The sequence below is a fragment of the Drosophila guanche genome, unplaced genomic scaffold (assembly GCF_900245975.1).
Source record: "Drosophila guanche unplaced genomic scaffold, DGUA_6, whole genome shotgun sequence".
In the NCBI taxonomy this organism is placed as follows: domain Eukaryota; kingdom Metazoa; phylum Arthropoda; class Insecta; order Diptera; family Drosophilidae; genus Drosophila; species Drosophila guanche.
This window is the reverse complement of record NW_022995754.1, coordinates 1,484,596-1,490,048: the sequence shown is the minus strand read 5'-3', so window position 1 is coordinate 1,490,048 and position 5,453 is coordinate 1,484,596. Positions and strand designations below refer to the sequence as shown.

The 5,453-nt window shown below is 43.2% G+C and overlaps 1 long non-coding RNA gene across 1 annotated transcript; it reads left to right on the top strand.

The window, feature by feature from the left end:
• The first annotated feature begins 2,268 nt into the window (after positions 1–2,268).
• LOC117589194 lies at positions 2,269–2,537 on the top strand. Its single transcript, XR_004574194.1, has 2 exons — positions 2,269–2,367; positions 2,429–2,537. It is a non-coding gene; the product is annotated as an uncharacterized LOC117589194 (long non-coding RNA).
• Positions 2,538–5,453: the final 2,916 nt, after the last annotated feature.

Genomic DNA, 5,453 nt, shown 5'->3' with positions numbered 1-5,453 from the left:
ACCTTTTGGAAGGAATTTCATTAATTTGTTGCCAAAGTGTAATTTGGTAGGCAAAAAAGGAAATTGAAAAGAAATCCCCACAGACACGAAGCGGCAGACCGATCCTCGATGCGAATTTATGAATGCGTCTTGGAAGTTTCTTCAACGAACTCAAACTTAAACTCAAACTCGAACTCGAACGAACGCACGCAATGCAATCTCTGAAGGATCGCCTGTGGAATGTGGCTTAAATTATGACTTAAATGGCGTTGGCAGTTTATGCGGCTGCTGTGGCAAAAGTTGGCCAGCCGACAGCAGCAGCGGAAACGTTGGCCTGGCTTTTAAGCCAGCTTTCTTTTTCTGTGTTGTTTCGCCCATTCTTAAGAGCAGTCAGCCCAGCCCAGAGTCGCCGCCGCGTCTTAATAGCATCATCATCTTTTCATCTACGAGGCAGGCATCAGGCCAGAGCTCCTCCATTCTACAAAGTCTCTCTCTTAGCTACAACTGCAGCAGCCGCCGTTCCACACTCCAGTCCCGACTCTTCAGTGTGTTGTTTGCTTTATTTGGTCTTCCACGCTGTAAAGTCGTTTTTTCTTTCTTTCTTTCTTTTTCTTTCGTTCATTTTCATCTTTGTTTTTGGTTGTGGCTCTCCCGCATTCTTGGCCACATCCTTCACAAGGTCATGCCAACAGACAGGCGCGACTACAGAGGTGGAATGATAAAAAAAAGAATCTAGCAAAATGTGCAAACAAATGTGGAAACATACATACGCATTCGTACTTGCCATGGCTATGGGTACTCCAAGTGGTATGGTATATATTTTTGTATAAATCGTATTTAAGCAAAGTAATCTTTAAGCAAATAATTGTTGTCCCGGTGTATGCGGTTTCTGTTTGACTGACTCGCTGCCATGGCATGGCATGCCCACTTCCCCATTCCCATTCCCATTCCCATTCCCTGTTGTTGTCATCGTCATCACTTTTGTAGACACACACGGCAACACACAGTCCACACACAGATGCACGCCCCAACACATGCCCCATTCGCGCCCATCGCCCATGCCCCATGTGTGCACAAATTGTTAGCGACTCTCTGCCACAGAGCCGAGATACAGTTTGTTTGGTTCGCTTTTTTTTTGTGCCATGCCCCCGAGCCATGTTAAAAAATAAAAACCAACAGAGACAGAGAGAGAGAGAGCAAAAACAAAAGATACATTTAATGCAGAGCTGGAAGATTGAATGATGCCAGGAGATGCTCCTGCTTCAGGTCCTGCTGCTCCTGCTCCTGCTCCTGCTTATGTTGATGGTTAAACTGGCTGTTAAATTACCACAGTGCTTGCGGGTTGGTTTGTTTTTTGTTACCCCTTTGACCCCTTCGAGGAACATCTGGGGGTTGCACAAAGGGTTTGATCTGCATGCCATTTTGAGCGCTTAAATTTGAGGAGAAAGTTGGTTTTCTTTTGTTCAAAAACTGCCTAAATATAATGCATATTAGAATAATTTTTAGTCTCCCCGAAACACCTCAAGATCGGTATCTTTAGCAGCCTTTAAACTTCTTAAAATATTCATTAATTTCGCTGCTAAATATTCAATGGGAAATAATAATGGAACTGGCCATAAAACTTCTATAAATGAGCAACTTTTGTTATTTTTGTTACCCAAAAAATATGTTTGTCTCAATCACATTTCACCTCCCACAGATCTTCCTTAACCATCTACCGACCTGCTCTAATCATCGCACCTTTAACAACTATTCCACGTATGACACCCCAAAGATGACATCGAAATACCTATTCCTTATCCATTTCCCCCTCTTCGTCTTATATTTTTGGGGTGTTAATAAGATATCAAATATGCATGCGGCGGCCATTCTACGGACAAGTATGCCCAGGCAGGCCACAAGCCAAAGATACAAACGCGCAGACCCAAACGCTAAACCCAAATCCCAGTGCCCAGTGCCAGAGGCAGTGGCAGTGCACAGTCCCCGCATTCGAGTCGTCTCTCAATTCCAATTCCAATTCCAATTCCAATACCACGACGAGACCCAGTTCCGAGACTCAGACTTTGGCCCGTGGCCGGCGCGAGAGTCTCGCTAACGAGGCGCGTTTGAAAATGCAGCATAAGAAAAATAAATAAACCAACCAAACATCAAGAGCATCGAGAGACACACACGAACCGAAGCAGAAAATACCCTAAATATTCCACTTTTTTGGATCACATATTCATTGAATTTGAACTTCTATCAGAGTTTTGTATGCCTCATGAAAAATGAGAAGTAAGTTCATTCGAGGAGTAAGTTCCAAACGATAAACAACTAAATTTTCAGTTTTTTAGGAAAAGCCCCAATACCGTAATTAAATTCTTTAAAAAAAAAAACTAGTATTAAAAAGTTTGTAATTTTGAGTTTTGTAATTTTCAATATTTAATTTAAATCTTAACCCGTGCCACAGTTCCCCTTGAACCCTTGGACAACATTCTGGCGCGGGCTTCGGTCCGTATCGTCTGTGACCCCCTTTGGATGTAACTCAAAACTGGAACTATTCCTCGGGTGTAAACTCACGGAATTTGTAATTGAGGCTCACCTGCTGCTGCCGAGGACTTTAACAACAGGACCTTTAACGAAAGGTTCTTCGACATACAAGTTATCAGTGCACTGCTGTATTTATATATTTTTATACCGTCAATGAATATATTTTGTATAAAGTAGAGAAAACAACTCGGAAAATGACACTTTTTTCGACACTCACTGACAGCTTTCCCAAAGCAAATGTTTCCCGAATGTTTGTGCTCCACTTCCTAGCCATAATCCTCATGCCCCGCTGCAGAGTATTTTTGAAAACGGCAGCAGCCGAAAAGTGCGACACAGCCGGCGATCGTCGGCGGATCGATCGGCGATGAATGTGCCCTGAAGTTTTGTTTATTTTCAGAGATAAAAAACTACAACAAAAAAACTAAGGAGAAAAAAAAATATGTATAAAAATAATAAATCGACAGCAGCGGCAGGCAGCCGCCACAGCCGTCTTTGGAGAGGCACAGTGACTGGGCGGAGGGGCAGGGGACAGCTCCATAATAAATGCCCCAAAGCACTCAAAGCTTTTCTTATTCATTTATTTTTTTGCACACACAGCTATAGATACCAACGGGGAGGATGGGGGGAGATACATTTCTCAGATTTCTTTATTATTCGATTTGATTCAAAAATAATTCAAACGAATTTTTTGTACAAGTTATTTTTGGGTTTTAGAGCGCGTGCGCGCAGCCGCCGTGGCACTCGAACAAAAGAGAAGCTGGCTGTAAGAGCTGGTGGGGGATTTTGTTCAGTGTAGGTTTTCATAAAGCGTAGCACAGTAGCTCTACACGCTGCTCCGCTCTCCGTACGAGTGTGTCTCAGTGTGTGTGTGTGTGCGGACGATGACGCTGGGTTTAAAAAAATAATGAATAAAAGAAAACCTGTACACAAAAAACCAGACAAATAAACCAAATACAAAAGCCTTCTCGTCTCCTCTCCAGCGGCTGTCCGGCAAGTGTCCGCTCCGGCCAGTGTCCGCTGTGTAGGCTGTCCGTCTGTCCGTCTGTCCGCTGTTGTCTGTCCAGCGTCTTGGTCTTGGTCTTTGGTTGGATTTTAAGTGCGTGCAGCGTGGCAAACTGGTCCGCTGAGTGGCTGTGGCTGTGCCTGTGCACAGTAGCCGCATGCTGGCAGAAATTTCTCCAACTCCAACTGCAGATCGTACAGCATCCCATCCCAACCTGATCACTGAAGTTCTCTCTCTCTCTCTCTCTCTCTCTCTCTCTGGATCTTTGGAGGCTCTCCTGCTGCTGTTGCAAGCGAGACACATTATGGCTAATAGTTGCTTTGCCTGCGCTGCTGCAAGAGGCGTGGCTGTGCAGTGCTTTTTTGAGTGGAGTGGACTGAAGTGGAGCTTCTCTGCACTTATTATTATTTTGTTTCTGTTTGGGTTTGCTGCTGCTGCTGCTGCTGCTGCTGCTGCTGCTGCTGTCTGGGTCTGGTCTTTTCTAGAGAAATCTCCAAAGAACTTTTGTTTCGTACGTCCTTTAAGGTCATTAAACGTGCGTTCCACTGAGGAATCTCATGACTCATTCTCTCAGTAACAGTCTCAGTCCATCTGTGGCCAGGCAAGACTGCAGTGCAGTCCCAGTCCCAATTCCAGTCCAGTTCCAGTTCGAAGGCTTTGGCTGATTGGCTTAATCATCGCTCAAGTTCAGCGTCAAAGGTCGCCCCGGAATTTGTGTAAAAATGTTTATGACATTTTCTTTTTTTGTGCCAATGCCGACACTCTGCCGCACAAAAGGGTTAAGCTTTAATTAATTAATCAAATCGACAAGGAATTTGTACAGTTCTGTGAGTCAGATCTCCGCCTCAGACAGATATATTTGTTGATTGTACCGGATCTGGTCAAGAGGTCACATTCATTTCTCCGAATTTATCCCTCTCTGAATATCAACTTAATTAACTCTTAACTGTAAAAGAAAACAACAACAACAACAACAACAGCAGCAGAGAGTAAGTGTGTGCGCCCCCGAAATTGGAATGGGGCGGAAATGATTGCGTATACGGCAATGCCCTCGAGTTTCAGAGGCCCATGCCCCAGGCCCGCTCAATCTCGAAGCTCAGCCAAAGGCAAAGCCAAAGCTGAAGTCTGGGACCCTCTCAGACGAGCACGGACTACGGAGTAAAGAGTAAACTTAATTCCAAGTCGTATGTAATAATTATGTTGATGGAATATTCATAACAGGAAATCCCTTTTACAGCACAGCAAACAGCACACAGCACCCACAACCAGCACTCCATCGCCGTATCCGTATCTTTGTGTACGCGAATGGCAGTGCCAGTGGCAGTGCCAGTGCTGTGATTAAAATTACATAGAGTCATGCACAATCAATGCAAATGGGAATGTAAATGTTAAATACAAGAAAATATTTATACGCAGTCCATTCATAATAGGAATTGTGTTTTGTTGTTTTGTTGTGTTGTGTTGTGTTGTTCACTCACTGAATATCAAATTACTCTCAGCTCGAATCAGCTTTGAACGATCGAAGTGAGTGTCGTTGGTGTGGGGCTGGAGGGTTCCATGGAGTAGGAGTAAAGTGCACTGCAATTGCAATGCAAAGCGAAGATATGTCTTGATTGAAGATCGATAAACATAGATTTCGAGTACAATCATCAAGGGATGAGCATTTGTATCAGCTGGGATTGATATTTGGTTGGCAATGAATCGGATATAAGTCGATAATATTATCTATTATTATCTGTAATTAATATAATTATCGTTTCTTACAAATTCCTATATTTTTTATAGCTACTTTGAGTGGCATAATATTCATTATTATCGAATTGAGCCATAAAAGTTCGATGAAAATATCGACTATCCATCATTTCCATATTCTTTATGATTTATCACTGAAATTCTTAGCTATTAGCCATCAAATTATCTAGAATTAATCAACTTTAGCTCG